We start from the raw sequence: 23,289 nt of genomic DNA on the forward strand, positions 1-23,289 counted from the left end.
TGGTCTAATTATTTGAATTGGCGGCAGTGTTTGTGCTGGACTGGAACAAAAGCCTGCACACACTGCATCTCTCCATGACCCCCCCTGAGCTATATCTTATGACAAAGGAGAGGTTGTTTGGTATGGAGAAAGTCGATACTAGACCAGTGTTCAATCTTTACATTGTCTGCACTGTCATTTGTTTTACAACATAGAAGCTGAGGACGTTACATTGATGGTTTAAATATTAGACTATTAGAGGCTACAAATTCCCTTTAGTGAGCAATATAGTAAAGGACACTGGTCATGTACATGTATGTGTGAAATGAAGGACCCATGAGCCAAGATGCAATTTACAAATAATTAAGGTATTTATTTCCTATCAAGAGGGTGTTATAACAATGTTAGGCTATAAGAACGGTGAAAGCACTTCTGACAGAACACACTTTAGCTACTGTGCTTGTAACAGTTGTCAGATGGCAATTCACCTGCCATGGCAATGTCAATATTTCGTGAAAGGACAGTTGATTATCACACTCTTTGAAGGGACATACATTATTCTTGTACAGTATCTCAAGATATTCAATTCAAGTCCAAGCGAAATCAAATGTTGGTGTCATATTAAGGTAACATAGTCTATTACGTATAGTCCATAATGTGTCATCTCTCAGTGATAGGAAGTAACCTACAGGTGCAGTGAGCAGGCTCCCAGTTCCTGTTCTCAAATTCCTGGTTTTGTAGTTCATTTTTTGTCTTCTTCGTTCAGTCAACTTCAAAATAAGGCACACGACTCTTGTTATGTCAGTCAAAAATGACCCAACATAGTCAAGATACTGTAGACGGCGGATAAGCATTTTCGGATATAGGCCAGCAGCCAGTCCAAAATGGTAGGGGCCGTTTTGGTTTCTCAGAACTGTCCATTTCTCTGTCGTGCGTACCAGCCGATGCACGCACAAACGCCCACTACCGATATGGAAACCACGGCTGGGGGAATGAACGAAATAAACATCACCAACAGCATTGCTAGAACTCTAGGGAGCTTGGCCATGGGAGCCATGTTACTTCCAGTGCGGATCAGATTATTGTTGTGATGCGCAAGCCGCGCGGTGGTCAAATGATATGGGTGCGTTTCCTCATTCGTCGGTCGGCCAATTATATCGCTGCATTATTGCGTGTTTCTCCGGTCGTTTTCACTATCATACAGGATTTGTATAGTTTTGTTACACATTTACACTATATATACAAAAGTGTTTGGACACCCTTTCAAATTAGTTGATTTGGCTATTTCAGCCACACCAGTTGCTGACAGGTGTATAAAATCGAGCACACTGCGATGCAATCTCCATAGACAAACATCGGCAGTAAAATGGCCCGTACTGAAGAGCTCAGTGACTTTCATCGTGGCGATGTCATAGGATGCAACCTTTCCAACAGGTCAGTTTGTCAAATTTCTGCCCTGCTAGAGCTGCCCCAGTCATCTGTAAGTGCTGTTATTGTGAAGTGGAAACGTCTAGAAGCAAAAACGTTCAAGCTACGAAGTGGTAAGTCACACAAGCTCACAGAACGGGACCGCCGAGTGCTGAAGCGCGCAGCGTGTAAAAATTGTCTGTCCTCGGTTGCATCACTCACTACTGAGTTCCAAGGACTGTTCATCGGGAGCTTCATGAAATGGGTTTCCATGGCCGAGCAGCCTCACACAAGCCTAAGATTGCCATGCGCAATTCCAAGCATCGGCTGGAGTGGTGTAAAGTTTGCCGCCATTGGAGCAGTGGAAACCCGTTCTCTGGAGTGATGATTCACACTTCATTATCTGGTAGTTTGATTGAAGATTCTGGATTTGGCGTATGCCAGGAGAACGGTACCTGCCCCAATGCATATTGCCAACTGTAAAGTTTGATGGTGGAGGAATAATGGTCTGGGGCTGTTTTTCATGGTTCAGGCTTGGTCCTTTTGTTCCAGTGAAGGGAAATCTTAATGCTACAGCATACAATGACATTCTAGACGATTCTGTGCTTCCAACTTTTTGGCAACAGTTTGGGGAAGGCCCTTTCCTGTTTCAGCATGACAATGCCCCCGTGCACGAAGCGAGATCCATACAGAAATGGTTTGTCGAGATCGGTGTGGAAGAACTTGACACAGAGCCCTGCACAGAGCCCTGACCTCAACCCTGTTGAACACCTTTGGGATGAATTGGAATGCCGACTGCGAGCCAGGCCTAATCGCCCAACATCAGTGCCCGACCTTACTAATGCTCTTGTGGCTGAATGGAAGCAAGTCCCGGCAGCAATGTTCCCCTCGGCAATGTTCTAGTGGAACGCCTTCCCAGAAGAGTGGAAGTTGTTATGGCAACAAAGGGTGGACCAACTCCATATTAATGCCCTTGATTTTGGAATGAGATGTTCGACGAGCAGTTGTCCACATATTTTTGGTCATGTAGTGTATCTTGCTGTGTTAGTTTAGCTTTTGTTGGTTCCTGTATCTTTGGATTGAACATTTTGCAGCGACATGCCGTTGCTATGGCATTCATTTTGCTTCCGTTATGGTAGACTACTCATAGCTTTATTGTTTCATTTAACGACTATTATCATGTCAAATGCCTATTCCATCACCATATACAACTGCTATTCTTATAATAAATATATAATTATTTTATTTTTCACAGACTATGCTTACTCAGTGAGTGTGGGTGCTGAGATCACTAATCATGAATTAATGACAGGTGCTCTTTTACGTCTTATTCCTTTGCTTATAGCCGTTCAATATTCATCACATCGTACAGTAAATCAAGCTCATTAGCTACTCTTCTTTGAACTGAAAACCTCAATTAGATAGGCCTATGCAAAGTGCAGATTAAGAAATGCACTCTGCACTATACGTTTGAAGTGCGTCAATGTTTGTGAGTTTCCGTAGGTTGTTTCACAGGTCTGAGGGAGAAATAGTCAAAGGAGTATACTACATTGAAGTCTTCAAGGCTAAGGGAGAGAATGACAGCCGTGCATACAATATTAACTCTTCTGTGGGAAAAGGATGGCCCTAGAGATGACATCGTCAGAGGAGATGTGTCAGGTAGGACCTGAATGAAGCCTTCTGATGTTTCTTGACAATCTTGAATTATAGCCTAATCTTCTAAAAGGCATACGGTTAGTGTCTGTAAGAATATTTCTACCTCCTAGGTCACGAGGACATAAAACAATGCATGCCTTTTTAAACCCTGTTTGTGTAGTAAATACATTTCCTGTTAGCCAAATAGGCTACACATGTTATGTTGTTGATATTGAACAAACACGAGGTCCTACTATTGAAATCAAATTGGCTAACGAGAAATCCACACACACTAACACACTGGACTTTGTATTTGATCAATGGGCAGCCAGCCTAGTGATGTTCATTTCCAACATGCCCCCATCCCCTGCTCTGCTTACTGTAGCCTATTCTTGTTAGATGAAATGCATTGAAACTCATCCAAATCAGTCATGTTTCCCCTAACTGGCACGCTGTGCTACGTTTCACCTCATGCCACAAATGAATTGGCATATGGCACGACGATGGTGCAGGAGTTTACATATCTCTGTGCTTGCTCGCGTGCGATGCCATGTAGCGGAGATCTACTAATTTAATTAGGACGCACCAGCCAAGCTAAAATATTGACCTTGCCGTGCCACATTACTTGACCTGTTCCACCCCCGCTCCCCTCTCCCCTCCACCTCTCCCCTCTCCCTGTGCCACCCCGGCAGCATGCCCCCCCCCCCCCCCCCCCACACACACACACACAGTTTTGTATTGCTATCCTTGTGTGGACAAAATAATTGATTCCCATTGAAAATTTGATTTTCCCTAACACTTAACCCTAAATCTAACACTGATCTTAAGTCTAACCTTAACACCAAACCCTTAACCCTAAAACTATAACTAACCCTAACTCCTAACCCTAAACCTAACAGTAACCCCTAATCCAATTGTAACCCTAAGCCTAAAATATAATTTTTCCTTGTGGGGACCGGCAAAATGTCCCCGCTTGTCCAAATTGTCCATGTTTTACTATCCTTGTGAGGACTTCTGTCACACACAAGGATAGTTAACAAAAACACACCCACATACCAGCAGCACACAGGGACTGCAGAAATAATAACCCATGTGGAATGGTGAGCCTGGTATAGCGTACTGATGAGGACATTACAATGCAGAACACACTCCCAGAGAGATTAATGGTACTGTCCTGACCCGTTAGACAAACACTCTAATTTCGATATATTCGCTCATCCCCGGTGCTGATCAATTACCAGCCCCACTGAGGCCCTGGGAGGCTGGAGGCTGAAGGCTGGAGTGAGTGGTGTGGGATCTGAGGTGGTCCTGGCTTGTGGTAATTGTGTCAGGCCCCTAGTCCTGTCTTTCCTGTCCCAGCTGACCAGCTCTTAGATGGCCTTCAGATGGGCACTTGTCCCCCGGAACTGATAAAGTACTTCCCGGGTGGCGCAGTGGTCTAGGGCACTGCATCGCAGTGCTAGCTGCGCCACCAGAGTCTCTGGGTTCGCGCCCAGGCTAGGCTGGGTTTGCGCCCAGGCTCTGTCGCAGCCGGCCGCAACCGGGAGGTCCGTGGGGCGACGCACAATTGGCATAGCGTTGTCCGGGTTAGGGAGGGTTTGGCCGGTAGGGATATCCTTGTCTCAGTATGTAAAAATGTAATAAAATGTATGCACTCTACTGTAAGTCGCTCTGGATAAGAGCGTCTGCTAAATGACTAAAAATGTAAATGTAAAAATAAAGCTCCAGACGGTGCAGGCGTAGTCGTGTGTGTGTGTGTGTGTGTGTGTGTGTGTGTGTGTGTGTGTGTGTGTGTGTGTGTGTGTGTGTGTGTGTGTGTGTGTGTGTGTGTGTGTGTGTGTGTGTGTGTGTGTGTGTGTGTGTGTGTGTGTGTGTGTGTGTGTGTGTGTGTGTGTGTGTGTGTGTGTGTGTGTGTGTGTGTGTGTGTGTGTGTGTGTGTGTGTGTGTGTGTGTGTGTGTGTGTGTGTGTGTGTGTGTGTGTGTGTGTGTGTGTGTGTGTGTGTGTGTGTCAATGGGCTCCATGGCTGTGATTGGAATGCTTACTTAGTCATAGACTCCGACTCTGCCCAAACCACTGAGATTTTGCCAGAAATAGGCAGGTTATCTGTTTTTAACCGTGGTTCAGAGAGAGAAAATATAAGACTAATTTTAGAACCCCAGGGTTTTAGTGAGCGTCATCACTCTCCAATTATCTTCTCCAAATGTGGCGACAGAGTCAACCACCTTCGCTAAATAGCATAAAAAACATATTTTCTGAAGATTCATTATCCACCGAAATTGGTTTCTTAGAAAAGAGGTAGAAAGGGACTCTTAAAAGTGATTGGTGCTTTTGTAGTGGGTCTTTGGAAGGGCCATAATGAATTCCTGTGTAGGTGGACATGACAAATGGATTGTCCTGTGGCTTTTGTTCTAATGTTCTAGATGTTAAATACTTAACAGGGCCTGAATCATTGGCTCGGTGTAAAATAAGGGCAACCTGTCCTACGGTCCTTCTGAATTACACCATGCATGGACACTGATGTAAGGGATGTAAGACTTTGAATCATGCAGGGACGGTGGATCTGAAAGGATACATCACAAACCTCTGAAATAGACTGAGAGATACTAATTATCTAGTCGCACACTGTCTGTTTATGCTGCCTGTGAGGATGCTCACTGCTCACCAATAAACCATCCTCCTAGCAATCATTGACAGTTGGATAGCACTCAAAGGGTAATCAGTTTGTTTAATAACAATATAAAATATAAAAACAACAAATTAGATTTTTTCATTGGTTCCTATTCTCCAGGTTACAATGAAAATGGGTTCAGTTCCCAAGTTTGTGGAGTAAATGTCTACTCTTAATTGAATTGATATGTCTTTTTTTCAATCCAATTTCTTGTTTTTGTTCGTATTCTGGACGATCTGTCTTTTTTCTTCAAACAAAGACAAATTACATGCTAGAAACCTAGAGGCGCAGAGAGCCCTGCATTTAGGACTGTAAAAGTGAAACAAACTGTTTCCATTTGCACAACGCTTTACTTTTATTGAAGGACATGTTCTAAGAGCCAGCGATGTGAGTTAAGAAGTGTCTGTGATGTTTATAAGTCGGCTTTAGGAGCTGGAGGGATAGTGTTTCTTCAGTAGACTACTGTGTGTATGTGTGCCCTCGTGGGTGTCTGTGAGTATATCTGTGAGTGTCCCTGCGTGTGTGTGTGTGTGTGTGTGTATATATATATACATTTGAAGTCGGAAGTTTACATACACTTAGGTTGGAGTCATTAAAACTCGTTTTTCAACCACTCCACAAATTTCTTGTTAATTAACAAACTATAGTTTCGGCAAGTCGGTTAAGATATCTACTTTGTGCATGACACAAGTAATTTTTCCAACAATTGTTTACAGACAGATTACTACTTAAGGACACCAGTTAGAAGAAGAGACTTGCTTGGGCCAAGAAACATGAGCAATGGACATTAGACCGCTGGAAATATGTCCTTTGGTCTGATGAGTCCAAATTTGAGATTTCTGGTTCCAACCACCGTGTCTTTGTGAGACGCAGAGTAGGTGAACGGAAGAGGAGGTGTGATGGTGTGGTGGTGCTTTGCTGGTGACACTGTCTGTGATTTATTTAGAATTCAAGGCACACTTAACCAGCATGGCTACCAAAGCATTCTGCAGCGATATGCCATCCCATCTGGTTTGTTGTTTGTTTGTTTGCTTAGTTGGACTATCATTTGTTTTCAACAGGACAATGACCCAACACACCTCCAGGTTGTGTAAGGGCTATTTGACCAAGAAAGAAAGTGATGGAGTGCTGCATCAGATGACCTGGCCTCCACAATCACCCGATGTCACGTTCTGACCATAGTTCTTGTGTGTTTTGCTTGTTTTAGTGTTGGTCAGGACGTGAGCTGGGTGGGCATTCTATGGGTGGGCATTGTCTGTTTCTATGTTTGGCCTAATATGGTTCTCAATCAGAGGCAGGTGTTTTGTGTTGGGATTTTGTGGGTGGTTGTTTCCTGTCTCTGTGTTTTCTCTGCACCAGCTAGGACTGTATTGGTTTGCCACATTTTGTTATTTTTGTATTGTTGTAGTGTTCACAGTTCGTATTATTAAATATGTTGAGCACCAACTACGCTGCGTCTTGGTCCGATCCCTGCTACACCTCCTCTTCAGACGAAGAGGAGGAAGGCTGCCGTTACACCCGACCTCAAATCAATTGAGATTGTTTGGGATGAGTTGGACCACATAGTGAAGGAAAAGCAGCCAACAAGTGCTCAGCATATGTGGGAACTCCTTCAAGACGGTTGGAAAAGCATTTCCTCATGAAGCTGGTTGAGAGAAAGCCAAGAGTGTGCAAAACTGTCATCAAGGCAAAGGGTGGCTACTTTGAAGAATCTAAAATCTAAAATACATTTTTATTTGATTAAAACTTTTTCTGGTTACTACGTGATTCCATATGTGTTATTTCATCGACACCACACTTTTGAACGGTATATATATAAGTTTGGGGTCACTTGGAAATGTCCTTGTTTTCCATGAAAACATACTGTACATGAAATGAGTTGCAAAATGAATAGGAATTATAGTCAAGACGTTGACAAGGTTTTAAATAATGATTTTTAATTGAAATAATAATTGTGTCCTTCAAACTTGCTTTTGTCAAAGAATCCTCCATTTGCAGCACTTACAGACTTGCAGACCTTTTGGCATTCTAGTTGTCAATTTGTTGAGGAAATCTGAAGAGATTTCACCCCACGCTTCCTGAAGCACCCCCACAAGTTGGATAGGCTTGATGGGCACTTCTTACGTACCATACGGTCAAGCTGCTCCCACAACAGCTCAATAGGGTTGAGATCCGGTGACTGTGCTGGCCACTCCATTGTAGACAGAATACCAGCTGACTGCTTCTTTCTTAAATAGTTCTTGCATAGTTTGGAGCTGTGCTTTGGGTCATTGTCCTGTTGTAGGAGGAAATTGGCTCCAATTAAGCACCATCCACAGGGTATGGCATGGCATTGCAAAATGGAGTGATAGCCTTGCTTCTGTGAGATCCCTTTAACCCTGTACAAATCTCTCACTTTACCACCACCAAAGTACCCCCAGACCATCACATTGCCTCCACCATTTTTGACAGATGGCGTCAAGCACTCCTCCAGCATCGTTCTTTGTGATCCGAACACCTCAAACTTAGATTCGTCTGTCCTAAACACTTTGTTCCAATCTTCCTCTGTCCAGTGCCTGTGTTCTTTTGCCCATCTTAATCTTTTCTTTTTATTGGCCAGTCGGAGATATGACTTTTTCTTTGCAACTCTGCTTAGAAGGCCAGCATCCCGGAGTCGCCTCTTTACTGTTAACGTTGAGACTGGTGTTTTGCGGGTACTATTTAATGAAGCTGCCAGTTAAGGACTTGTGAGGCGTCTGTTTCTTAAACTAGACACTCTAATATACTTGTCCTCTTGCTCAGTTGTGCACCGGGGCCTCCCACTCCTCTTTCTATTCTGGTTAGAGCCAGTTTGCGCTGTTCTGTGAAGGGAGTAGTACACATCATTGTACGAGATCTTCAGTTTCTTGGCAATTTCTCAAATGGAATAGCCTTCATTTCTCAGAAAAAGCATAGACTGACAAGTTTCAGAAGAAAGTTCTTTGTTTCTGGCCATTTTTAGCCTTTAATTAAACCCACAAATGCTGACGCTCCAGATACTCAACTAGTCTAAATAAGGCCACTTTTATTGCTTCTTTAATCAGAACAACAGTTTTCAGCTGTCCTAACATATTTGCAAAATGGTTTTCTAATGATCAATTATCCTTTTAAAAAGATTAACTTGGATTAGCTAACACAACTTGCCATTGGAACACAGGAGTGATGGTTGCTGATAATGGGCCTCTGTACTCCTATTTAGATATTCCATAAAAAATCTGAAGTTTCCAGCTACAATTGTCATTAACAACATTAACAATGTCTACACTGTATTTCGGATCAATGTGATGTTATTTTAATGGACAAAAACAAGGACATTTCTAAGTGACCCCAAACTTCTGAATGGTGGTGTATATATATATACATGTGTGTGTGTGTGTGCGTGTGCGTGTGGGATTGATAACTCGTCATGTTTTCTGTCGTAGCCTAAATGCCATGGCATGATGAGTGACAACAACCATGAGTTACATTTGCATCTATCTGTCTCCATGGGAACTTTTTTTCTCTCAGTCAGACAGACAGCAGGCTCTCCTCCTCATCTTGAAATGTAATCTAATGTCAGAATGGCTTTATAGCTGGATTATCATGATTATTCTCAAATGCCATATTTTGTTATGTTTGGAACAGTTGTACTTTCTTCTTTAAAAAAAGTAAATACATGAATGGACAAACAATGGATGCCCAATAATATCATTGACAGATTGTAGCTATTTCAGATTTTTTTTTAAATATGAATGAACAAATTATTAGCATAGCATGATATACTGCATGCCATAATGGATAGTGTCGTTAAACTATCAGAGCCCGTTTGAGATTCCTTACTGCTGCTTTTCAGTCATTTATGGGGAATGGGGCTTGAGGGAGTTGGAGGTGGGGGACAGTCTTCACTCTGTGGGTTAATGGCTGCAGTGCCCCTGCTAGGGGAGAGTGGGAGCTGCGAGGCGGAATGGGATTTCTGAGAGAGAGAGAGCAGATGCACAAAGAGACAGATGCTGCTGGAGATAGATAGTGCTCCACAAGTGTGCTGGGTCAGAGAATATTCACCATTCCACTGGACCGGCTCAGAATCCTCTCCCTAAGATACAATAAATGCATGGACACTTCCATCTCCATCTAGCCTCACTCTTGCCTTCCATTTAGTCCGCTTTCCATGAATGAAATAAATACCAACAGAGAGATTGCTACTCTCTTTCAGTGTAACGTCTCTCGTCGGAAGGCATGGACCAAAACGCAGCATGGTAAGTGTTCATGATTCTTTATTACTCAAAAACACTCAAACAAAATAACAAAGTGAAAAAACGGAACAGTTCTGTCAGGTGCAGACACTAAACAGAAAATAACTACCCACAAAACCCAACGGAAAAGGACAACTTATATATGATCCCCAATCAGAGACAACGACAGACAGCTGCCTCTGATTGGGAACCACACAAACATAGAAATAAAGAAACTAGAATGCCCACCCTAGTCACACCCTGGCCTAACCAAAATAGAGAATAAAAGCCTCTTTATGGCCAGGGCGTGACAGTACCCCCCCAAAGGTGCGGACTCCGGCCGCAAAACCTGACTCTAAAGGGGAGGGTCCGGGTGGGCATCCCTTCACGGCGGCAGCTCCGGTGCGGGACGTAGACCCCCCTCCGCCCGCAGATCCCTCCACTTTGGCGGCGGCCCTGGTGCATGGACCTTCACTGGAGGAACCGGGCTGCAGATCATCGCCAGAGGAACCAGACCACCGATCATCGCCGGAGGCTCCGGACTGGGGACCGTCGCTGGAGGCTCCGGACTGGGGACCGTCGCTGGAGGCTCCGGACTGGGGACCGTCGCTGGAGGCTCCGGACTGGGGACCGTCGCTGGAGGCTCCGGACTGGGGACCTTCGCTGGAGGCTCCGGACTGGGGACCGTCGCTGGAGGCTCCGGACTGGAGACCGTCGCTGGAGGCTCCGGACTGGGGACCGTCGTTGTAGACTCCGGACTGGGGACCGTCGCTGCAGGCTCCGGACTGGGGACCGTCGCTGGAGGCTCCGGACAGGGGACCGTCGCTGGAGGCTCCGGACTGAAGACCGTCGCTGGAGGCTCTGGACCGCGGATCGACGCTGGAGGCTTCGTGCCATGGATCATCTCTGCAGGCTTCGTGCCATGGATCCTCGCTGCAGGCTCCGAGCCATGGATCATCACTGGAGGCTTCGTGCCATGGATCATCACTGGAGGCTTCGTGCCATGGATCATCACTGGAGGCTTTGTGCCATGGATCATCACTGGAAGCTTTGTGCCATGGATCATCACTGGAGGCTTCTTGCCATGGATCATCACTGGAGGCTTCTTGCTGGAGGCTGTGTACGTGGAGCCGGAACAGGTCTCACCGGACTGAGGAGACTACTAGGAGCCTGGTACGTGGAGCTGCCACAACGCGTCCTGGCTGGATACCCACTTTAGCTCGGTGAGTGTGGAGAGCTGGCACAGGATGCACTGGGCTATGACGGCGCCCTGGAGGCATAGTGCGTAGAGCCAGCGCAGGACACACTGGACCGTGGAGGCGCACCGGAGGTCTGGAGCGCAGAGCTGGCACAACTCGTCCTGGCTGGATACACCCTGTAGCCCGGGAAGTGCGGGGAACTGGAACAGGCCGCACTGGGCTGTGCTGGCGAACCAAGGACACCGTGCGTAGAGCTGGCGCAGGATAACCTGGGCCGAAGAGACGCACTGGAGGCCAGGAACGCTGAGCCGGCACATCCGTCCTGGCTGAATGCCCACTCTAGCACGGCCACTGCGGGGAGCTTGCACAGACCGCACCGGGCTGTGGATGCGCACTGAAGGCATGGTGCGCAGAACCGGATAGCACGGTGCTTGACCGGTCACTCGCTCCCCACTGTAAGCACGAGGAGTTGGCTCAGGTCTGAACCCTGACTCTGCCAATCTCCCCGTGTGCCCCCCCCCCAAAAAAAATTGGGGGGCTGCCTCTCGTTCTTGCCTCGTTGCTCCAACTCCTCGTAACGTCGCCATTCCGCTTTTGCTGCTTCTATCTCCTCCTTCGGACGGCGATACTCCCCGACCTGCGTCCAGGGTCCTTTTCCGTTCAGGATCTCCTCACATGTCCACTCGTCCTTTTTACCACGCTGCTTGGTCCTTTGGTGGTGGGTAGTTCTGTAACGTCTCTCGTCCGAAGGCATCGATCAAAACGCAGCGTGCTAAGTGTTCATGATTCTTTATTACTCAAAAACACTCGAACAAAATAACAAAGTGAAAAAATGGAACAGTTCTGTCAGGTGCAGACACTAAACAGAAAATAACTACAAACAAAACCCAACGGAAAAGGACAACTTATATATGATCCCCAATCAGAGACAACGATAGACTGCTGCCTCTGATTGGGAACCACACAAACATAGAAATAAATAAACTATGAATGCCCACCCTAGTCAAACCCTGGCCTAACCAACATAGAGAATAAAAGCCTCTCTATGGCCAGGGCGTGACATTCAGTTAACCTGCATGCTAACATGCTAATAGTGTAGCTGACAGTTTGATTACATGGCACAAGATAATTACGGAAGATTATCTCCAGTAACTCAACGAGCTGGATGAAAGGGTGGATGAAATTAATCTGGCTTAAATCACCTTAATGATTTGCCTGTAATTCAAACGTTATTTGTGTTTGCAGACATACATTGTATCCAAGTCAGATTTGAATTAGGAAAATGATTGCCATCGTTGATTGTTCTGCATTAAATGGTTTGGTAAAGTGTAGAGAAAGGGCACCATCTCTGTGATATTTCTGTTTCCATGGTGACCCAGTTTTACTTGTCTCTCACTAGTGGAACGCGTGCGCCTGTGCTGACCCCTTTTAAAGTTCACTGCATATGGTAATAAGAATATGATGATTATCAAACGTGACTCATACCGAATGCCTTTGGCTGTGGATCTAAAGAAAATGAATTGTTTTATCTAGAAAACGACACCATGCATAACAACCCAATATAACTGATTTATAAAGAAAATAATGCCATACACAATGATTAAATATGACTCCTTTATAAAGAACAGAATATATGACTTCATATAATAATAATCATATGACTTCTTTATTTTCACCCAAAAAGATCATATGGGCATGTGAGCTAAATCGAAGATTAAGAATGTCGAAGAATACTTAGATGAGGAGAGTCTTACCTGCTCTCCTCATAATGTTGTGTCTGGGACGTTGGTGAGAATTTCTTGTTTCTCGCCCCACCATATGTCACGCCCTGACCTTAGAGAGCCTTTTTATTCTCTATGTTGGTTCGGTCAGGGTGTGACTAGGGTGGGTTGTCTAGTTTTTTATTTTCTATGTTGGCCTGGTATGGTTCCCAATCAGAGGCAGCTGTCTATCGTTGTCTCTGATTGGGGATCATCTTTAGGCAGCCTTTTTTTCCACCTGTTGTGTGTGGGATCTTTATTTTGTATTGTAGATTTTTAGCCCTACAAAGCTGTACGTTTCGTTTGTTATTCTTTCTTGTTTTGTGTCGGTTATCATAAATAAAAATGATTAACCTACCCCACACTGCATCTTGGTCCGACCATCCTTCCAACAACGATCGTTACACCATATCTCTGCAAATCACTTTCCTTTTTAACCAATGCTCTATGGTCCCCGCTTTTAGAGATGGAGGTCTCTGGTCTCTACTCGCTCTATTTTAGTAATTGTTCTGCCATGGCAGTTGGTGGAGCTCGAGCAGGAACCCCCCCCCCCCCCCCCTCTCTCTCTCCCTCCCGCCCTCTCCCATGCATTATGTCCGATCACGCAGGAAACAACCTATTAGGCAGCCATTTTATCTGGGCCAATTCCGCTGGCTCACTCACCTCAATTACTTTGCAGGGATGTCTGTGCTCAGGACTGTTTCGGTTTGGTTTGCTGCTCAATCGATGACTTTGCAGGAATCCCCCATTCTCTCCCTCCCCACACAAGATGAATAGGTTATGATTACTGTACAATAATATCTAGTTTGCAAAAGATGAATTGGGAGAAAAAGAGATGAGCATTGCACTGTGGCCTTTGTCCAAAAGCCATGGTTCTCACGTCCTTCTCTTTTCACTCCTTAGCAAAACTATTCTCTGTTATTTCCACAGAGCGTTGCATGAGCAGACATTGCGTCAATGTTTCTCCGCACATAAAGATGTGTCGCAGCGACAACATAGGCCACCGACATGAATTTGTAGGGGATCTGGTGTGAGCTGTGAGGTGAGGAATATGCACAGATGTCAGTACCATTTACTTACGAAGTTGTAGCGGTGCATTTCCTGCAAATGAGCCGTCAGCAGTTGTCAGTGGTGGGGAATTAACGATGCTGCTGATTGCACTGCTGGTAATTACCGAGTGCGGGAAAAGCACTGCTGTGTCAAAGCTGGGAGTTATTTTTTAAGCTTACGTCCCCTCTTTCTCCCAATGACCTGGAGCAACTAATGCACTGGAAAAGGATCAACAAGGATCAAAGTGTCCACTTGGATGAATGATTGGCCCAGAGGTATAGGCTACTGGAGTGGAGACATGACTTGGGATTAGGAGTTCCTTTGGTTATAACCTGAAAATGGCAGATATAGGCTGAGATTAGTCAAGCACAGGTAGGCAAAGAATTCAGTATTCGTAATCCATTTGGAGCTTTGATTATAACAAGGTTATTTGAGCGAGAATACATGCGATAGAATGATGCTCTCTAGTATCATGGTTCATTAGATGTCCTCAACTTGTCAATGGCTTAGTATACTTCAAAGATACCTTTTCAAGTCAGGAAGAACAGCTGTGATGTGGTCATTTGAATTCTGTCAGTGTTCTATTGGCCTTAGCAACAAGGACTTTCAGGGACGAAGGGGGATCAAAAAACAATAAACATCAAAACAAAGCGAGGTAATCAATAAGGCGGTAGGACGTGATGGTTTGGAAAACTCGGGAGATCGGAGAATTGAAAGCTTTGTCTTCATCAGAGGGCACACGGCAGTGTTTGTGAGTCCCAATAGATCGTGTCTCAGAAAACAAAACAGGGTTTAGTGACACACACATAACTGGGACTCTATTAGTATAGCAGATTATATTTGGGGATTGGAGAAGGCGAGGATAGATATTGGAGAGTAGTTTGTATTCCTGTTGTTGAAGGGCCTTCTATTTCTTTTGCAGTTTTTAACATTCAAGATGTTCCTTCATTATCTTTTATTTATTCGTCATTCTGTCTTTCCCTTTGCGTAGTTTTTCGTCGCTTCAACTTCTGCAGGAGCTGCACCTAGGCTTTTTTATTTGTGATTTCAACCAACTTCACAGTTCCCAAGTTCACGTGTACTGTAAAGAAAGACTAAAAATGGAGGAAACACGAAGGATCATCATATCCTCAGTGTCAGACAAAACCAATCAATTCATTACAGTACATCCTACATACAGTGCATGTTGTCCTTTTTGGACCTTGAGTTCTTTGTTGGGATTGCTCATTCTGAGCAGCTTCTAACTGCAGTAAAACCTTGGGTGATGTGTTTGACAAATGGCATTCTGAATGGTCCTAACAAGAGGCCGAGCTCTGATTAGATATTGAGTGGAGGGAGTGGGGAGAGAGACGAAAGAGGGGGTTGAGGGATGAGTGGCATCCATCTTATTGTCAAATGGACAGTGGACATAGAGGAGTATGACTCAGCTCTCTCTCACTGTCTCTCTCTCTCTCCTCTGATAGGCTACATGCTGTGATGATGTCACCATCCATTCTGGACTGACTGGTCCCACTGAAGAGGTTTACATAATGGGAGAGAGATGCTAATCAAACCAAATGTCGTTTTTTCTAAACCATCATGGATTCTTTTCTGATAATTATTTTGTTTGAAGTTGTATTTTCAACTTAATTGACGCAGGGAATACAGGACTAGCTTACTTTATTAGCCTATGTTCTATTGTTTTGATGTCATACCAGGATTCCATCAGTTCAGGCCAGGCCATTGTTGTGAGCCCAATTGAGTGCATGTGTTTACAAGAACGCCAGGCAGCCTTGTACTGTATTTGAGGCGATGCCCATCTCCGTGTGAATACCAAACTGAATAAATGGCATATATTTCCATTAGTTGAAATCCCACTCTGGCTTCACTTCTTGAAATCCATTAGGCCTATTCACTTCACACCGCAAATTACCACACACACAACAAACACCATAGCAATGCTCGGCAGCCTAATAAGTTCTTATGGGAGAGACAAAAATGAAATACGCTAAGGTTCTCTTTGATGGTGATGTGTGTCAGATGTCAGATGGGGACATGGGAGCGAAGCAATCGCCGGGATTTAATAACATAATCCTAACCACTTATTGAGCAGAGTGGAGGAGAAGTTCTCTTTGGCTTCTAATTTAAAGTCATGCAAACAACTGAACACTATTTCTCTCTAATTGATTTTCTTCTCTAGGGCCTTGATTTGTAAGGCAACGCCGTCCTTTGCCTGGGAGATATGTTTGGAATACAATAAATGAATGAAAATGAAATAAAACAGCGCCTTGGCTTTATCTGTTTGTTAAGCTCTGGCTTAATCTATAAAAACATGATTTCATACACAAGGCTTGCATAGATTTCCAGAGCTTTGCCATTGATTTTGCTTGTAATTTACAACCTCTGAAAACCTTTGGGATATTTACTACATTTCCCTTCTATTTAGGGCAAAAAAATGCGAAACTATTGAGGATACATTTTTTTTTCACAGCTTCAATGAGAGAAAACAGTGGGCTCTGACCAATGATATCTCACTGCTTTGAAATTACAAACTGTTTGAAAAAATAAATATATATATATATTTTTTTTTACAGTATTATTATTTTCTTGGATGTGATTCAAGATTAGAATATTGAACACTTTAAAGGAGCAATAAGCAGTTAAACCAATGAGAAAATGGTTCTGATGGGGTACGACAGTTGAACTAAGCTCATGAGGCATTTATAAGTTATATTCTTCAATAATCAATGAGTACATATCATTGACTTATAACAAATTGATGTAGCAACTGCAGATTGCCCCTTTAAATAAATAGTTAAACATTACGAGAACATTACGATGAGCCAACAACAGATGTTTAGCCTTCGTTTGACCTCTTGTCCCAAGGGGAAAATCCTGGCTTTGGCCCAAGTCAAGAACCAAGTTACATGTTTTGGGCTTGACCTGGAGGGCTGAGCCCCTGAAACACACACACACACACACATACACACACACAGACACACACAAAGTGCACGCGTAAATGAACCAAGAGGTAGGTATAGGACGTACAGTGCATTCGGAATCTATTCAGACCCCTGGACTTTTTCCACATTTTGTTACGTTAAAGCCTTATTTTAAAATTGATTAAATAGTTGTTTTCCTCATAAATCTACACACAATAGCCCTTAATTACAAAAATGCTCATTTATTAAAAATAAAAAACGGAAATATCACATTTCCATAAGTATTCAGACCCTTTACTCAGTACATTGTTGAAGCACCTGTGGCAGCGATTATAGCCTTCAGTCTTCTTGGGTATGACGCTACAAGCTTCGCACACCTATATTTGGTGAGCTTCTCCAATTCTTCTCTGCAGATCCTCTCAAGCTCCATCAGGTTGTATGGGGAGACGTCGCAGCACAGCTATTTTCAGGTCTCTCCAGAGATCTTCAATCGGGTTCAAGTCCGGGCTCCGGCTGGGCCACTCAAGGACATTCAGAGACTTGTCCTGAAGCCACTCCTGCGTTATCTTGGCTGTGTGCTTAGGGTCATTGTCCTGTTGGAAGGTCAACCTTCGCCCCAGTCTGAGGTCCTGAGCGCTCTGGAGCAGGTTTTCATCAAGGACCACTCTGTACTGTGCTCCGTTCATCTTTCCCTCGATCCTGACTAGTCTCCCAGTCCCTGCCACTGAAAAACACCCCACAGCATGATGCTGCCACCACCATGCTTCACAGTAGGGATGGTGCCAGCTTTCCTCCAGACGTGACGCTTGGCATTCAAGCCAAATAGTTAAATCTTGGTTTCATCAGACCAGAGAATCTTGTTTCTCATGGTCTGAGAGTCTTTAGGTGCCTTTTGGCAAACTCCAGGCGGGCTGTCATGTGCCTTTTACTGAGGAGTGGCTTCCATCTGGCCACTCTACTATTAAGGCGTGATTGGTGGGGGCTGTAGAGATGGTTGTTGTTCTGGAAGGTTCTCCCATCTTCACAGAGGAACTCTGGAGCTCTGTCAGAGTGACCATAGGATTCTTGGATTCACCTCCCTGAACAAGGCCCTTCTCCCCCCATTGCTTAGTTTGGCCTGGGAGGCCTGGGAGTTTGGAACCCCCAAGAGTCTTGGGGGTTCCAAACTTCTTCCATTTAAGAATGATGGAGGCCACAGTTATCTTGGGGACCTTCAATGCTGCAGACATTTTTTTTGTACCCTTCCCCAGATCTGTGTCTCGAAACGATCCAGTCTCGGATGTCTACAGACAATTCCTTCGACCTCATGGTTTGTTTTTTGCTCTGACATGCACTGTCAACTGTGCGACCTTATATAGACAGGTGTGTGCTTTTCCGAAACATGTCCAATCCATTGAATTTACCACAGGTGGACTCCTATCAAGTTGTAGAAACATCTGAAGGATGATCAACGGAAACAGGTTGAACCTGATCTCAATTTCGGGTCTCATAGCAAAGGGTCTGAAGTCGGAAGTTTACATACACCTTAGCCAAATACATTTAAACTCAGTTTTTCACAATTCCTGACATTTAATCCTAGTAAAAATGCCCTGTTTTAGGTCAGTTAGGATCACCACTTTATTTTAAGAATGTGAAATGTCAGAATAATAGTAGAGAGAATGATTTATTTTGTATTTTATTTCTTTCATCACATTCCCAGTGGGTCAGAAGTTTACATACACTCAATTAGTATTTGGTAGCATTGCCTTTAAATTGTTTAACTTGGGTCAAACGTTTCGGCTAGCCTTTCTCAGGCTTCCCACAATAAGTTGGGTGAATTTTGGCCCATTCCTCCTGACAGAGCTGGTGTAACTGAGTCAGGTTTGTAGGCATCCTTGCTCGCACATGCTTTCTCAGTTCTGTCCCAAAATGTTCCATAAGATTGAGTTCAGGGCTTTGCGAAGGCCACTCCAATATCTTGACTTTGTTGTCCTTAAGCCATTTTGCCACAACTTTGGAAGTATGTGTAACCGATGTCAAATGGCTAGCTAGTTAGCGGTGGTGCGCGCTAATAGCGTTTCAATCGGTGACGTCACTCGCTCTGAGACCTTGAAGTAGTTGTTCCCCTTTGCAAGGGCCGTGGCTTTTGTGGCGCGATGGCTTCGTGGCTGTCAGTTGTTGATGTGTGCAGAGGGTCCCTGGTTCGAGCCCAGGTAGGGGCTAGGAGAGGGACGGAAGCTATACTGTTACATATGTTTGGGGTCGTTGTCCATTTGGAAGACCCATTTGCCACCAGTCCCTCCTGCAGCAAAGCACCCTCACAACATGATGCTGCCACCCCCGTGTTTCACGGTTGGGATTGTGTTCTTTGGCTTGCAAGCATCCCCCTTTTTCCTCCAAACATAACGAATGTCATTATGGCCAAACAGTTCTATTTTTGTTTCATCAGACCAGAAGACATTTCTCCAAAAAGTATGATCTTTGTCCCCATGTACAGTTGCAAACCGTAGTCTGACTTTTTTATGGCGGTTTTGGAGCAGTGGCTTCTTCCTTGCTGAGCGGCCTTTCAGGTTATGTCGAAATAGGACTCGTTTTACTGTGTATATAGATACTTTTGTACCTGTTTCCTCCATCATCTTTACAAGGTCCTTTGCTGTTTTTCTGGGATTGATTTGCACTTTTTGCACCAAATTACATTCATCTCTAGGAGACAGAAAGCGTCTCCTTCCTGAGCGGTATGATGGTGTTTATGGTGTTTATACTTGCGTACTATTGTTTATGCAGATGAACGTGGTACCTTCAGGCATTTGGAAATTGCTCCCAAGGATGAACCAGACTTGTGGAGGTCTACAGTTTTTTTCTGAGGTCTTGGCTGATTTCTTTTGATTTTCCCATGATGTCAAAAAAAGAGCCACTGAGTTTGAAAGTAGGTCTTGAAATACATCCACAGGTACACCTCCAATTGACTCAAATTATGTCAATTAGCCTGTCAGAAGCTTCTTAAGCCATGACATCATTTTCTGGAATTTTCCAAGCTGTTTAAAGGCAGAGTCAACTTGTCAACAAGTGTATGTAAACTTCTGACCCACTGGAATTGTTATACAGTGAATTTTAAGTGAAATAATCTGTCTGTAAACAATTGTTGGAAAAATTACTTGTGTCATGCACGAAGTAGATGTCCTAACCAACTTGCCAAAACTATAGTTTGTTAACAAGAAATGTGTGGAGTGGTTGAAAAACGAGTTTTAATGACTCCAACCTAAGTGTATGTAAACTTCTGACTTCAATTGTAAATTTCAGTTATAATAGTTTTTTTTACATTTTCAAAAATGTAGAAATACCTTTTTTTGCTTTGTTATTATGAGGTATTGTGTGTAGATTGATGAGGAAAAACATGAATTTAATACATTTTAGAATAAGGCTGTAATGTACCAAAATGTAGAAAAAGTCAATAATGTACTGTTGGACTCAACCTTGAAATTTAGAAAACATGAGGGAGTTCCCTCCCTGAATTGCCTGCTTGAGTAGGCCTGAACAATCCTTCAATTCTTCAACCCTCCTTCCTTCCAAGGTAAGGGAGGAATGACACCCTCGTTAACAGTCCATTTGCTCCACAGAAAGATGATGTCCCGGAAGGAATGACACACCAGTGACACGGCAATGGACGGTGTTGACTTTCTGATGTTTGACAAGACCAACGACAACCCATGTTTGGAGATGATATTCAAACACAAGACACTCCTGCTCGATAGAACTGCATCTATTTCTCTGAAAGTCAAAAAGGAAATGCAGCCTGGTCACTAGAAGTAGACTGTAGACTTCAGACTTTTGAAAAGGTCCCCAGAAAGTCGATATATGCCTTCCTCTGCGCTCACAAAAAAAAAGGAAAACAATTGCCCAGCACTGGGCACAAACTCATAATGCTTGGAGCAGTAGCACGCTTCTTAGACCACTGCACCAATGCAGTTCACAATACACTAGCAAGCCGTTAGAATAATTGATGATAGTTGATGGAAACAGTGCGTTGTTTTTAATTATTTTGTTTAAGCCTTCCCCAAACCGTAGTGCTGAGCTATTAGTGCTTTTCGAGGTCGGTTCGGTTTCGGTTCCATTATCAAAAAATAATTGCGGTTTTGGGACATTAAATGCACTATGCATTATGTGGGTTGAGGGCTGTAACAACACAGAATAAAACAATTCATACAAGTCCCATGATGGTAGTGACTGCCCATTTCTGCTTATCACTTATTAAACTTATTAACCATCATTTATTATTCTACTTTAATAAAATATTTCAGTTGTTGTGTATATTTCAGTTGTTGTGTGTCCTCAGAGCATGTGCAGACCAGCTGGCTGGTGTGGTTACTGACAAATTCAATCTCTCCCTATCCCAGTCAGCTGTCCCTACATGCTTCAAGATGACCACCATTGTTCCTGTACCCAAGAAAGCAAAGGTAACTGAACTAAATTACTATCACCCCGAAGCACTCACTTCTGTCATCATGAAGTGCTTTAAGAGACTAGTCAAGGATCATATCACCTCTACCTTACCCGACACCCTAGACCCACTTCAATTTGCTTACTGACCCAATAGATCCAATCGCCATCACACTGCACACTGCCTTATCCCATCTGGAAAAGAGGAATACCCATGTAAGAATGCTGTTCATTGACTATAGCTCAGCATTTAACACCATAGTACCCTCCAATCACATCATTAAGCTTGAGGCCCTGGGTCTGAACCCCGTCCTGTGCAACTGGGCCCTGGACTTCCTGGCGGCTGCCCACAGATGGTGAAGATAGGAAACAACACCTCCACTCCGCTGATCCTCAACACTGGCGCCCCACAAGGGTGTGTGCTCAGCCCCCTCCTGTAATCCCTGTTCACCCATGACTGCGTTGCCATGCACGCCTCCAACTCAATAATCAAGTTTGTAGACGACACAACAGTAGTAGGCTTGATTACCAACAATGACGAGACAGCCTACAGGGAGGAGGTGAGGGCTCTGTGAGTGTGGTGCCAGGAAAATAACCTCTCACTCAACGTCAACGAAACAAAGGAGATGATCGTGGACTTCAGGAAATGGCAGAGGTAGCACCCCCCCTATCCACATCGATGGGACCACAGTGGAGAAGGTAGAAAGCTTCAAGTTCCTCGGCGTACACATCACAGACAAACTGAAATAGTCCACCCACACAGACAGTGTGGTGAAGAAGGCGCAACTGCGCCTCTTCAACCTCAGGAGGCTGAAGAAATTTGGCTTGGCACCTAAAACCCACAGAAACTTTTACAGATGCACAATTGAGAGCATCCTGTCAGGCTGTATTACCACCTGGTATGGCAACTGTACCGCCCGCAACCACAGGGCTTTCCAGAGGGTGGTGCGTCCGCCCAACGCATCACTGGGGGCAAACTCCCTGCCCTCCAGCCATCACTAGCACATTAGAGGCTGCTGCCTATATATATAGACTTGAAATCAATGGCCACTTTAATAAATGGAACACTAGTCACTTTAATAATGTTTACATATCTCGTATTACTCATTTCATATGTATATACTTTATTCTATTCTATTCTACTTAGTCTGTGCCGCTCTGACATTGCTCGTCCTTATATTTATATATTTTTAATTCATCATTCCTTTCCTTAGATTTGTGTGTATTGGGTATATATTGTGAAATTGTTAGATATTACTTGTTAGATATTACTGTACTGTCGGAGCTAGAAACGCAAGCATATCGCTACACCCGCAATAACATCTGCTAAACACGTGTATGTGACCAATACAATTTGATTTGATGTGTATTACTTTTTATTTTTAATTGATTACTTTATTAGCCTATTCTGTCCGACAAACATCACTATTTTAGTAGTTCTTCAAAGTAAATAAGGCATACTTTTATAACTGTTGAATACCAACTATCAATCTCTTAGATCATGCATTTTCAAATAGAGATACCTCGTGAAGGAACTGCTTTCTATCCCTCTCAATCGCACATTCTCTCTGAGCCAGGCCCAGCCAATCAGAATACGTTTTTCCCCACATAAGGGCTTTATTACAGACAGAACTACTCCTCGCTTTCATCAGCTGCCCGGGTGGCTGGTCTCAGACGAAGGTGAAGAAGCCGGATGTGTAAGTCCTGGGCTGAGGTTGTGAGGCCGGTTGGACGTACTGCCAAATTCTTTAAAACGAGGTTGGAGGCGGCTTACGGTAGAGAAATGACCATTACATTCTCTGGCAACAGCTCTGGTGGACATTCCTGCAGTCTGCATGTCAATTGCCGGCTCAGTCAAAACCTGAGACATCTGTGGCATTGTGTTGTGTGACAGAACTGCACATTTTAGAGTGGCCTTTTATTGTCCCTAGCAAAGGTGCACCTGTGTATTGACGAATTTGTTTAATCAGCTTCTTGATATGCCGCACCTGTCCATTGGATGGGTTATTTTGGCAAAGGAAAAA

This window comes from Salvelinus namaycush, chromosome 38 (assembly GCF_016432855.1).
Source record: "Salvelinus namaycush isolate Seneca chromosome 38, SaNama_1.0, whole genome shotgun sequence".
NCBI classification, from domain to species: domain Eukaryota; kingdom Metazoa; phylum Chordata; class Actinopteri; order Salmoniformes; family Salmonidae; genus Salvelinus; species Salvelinus namaycush.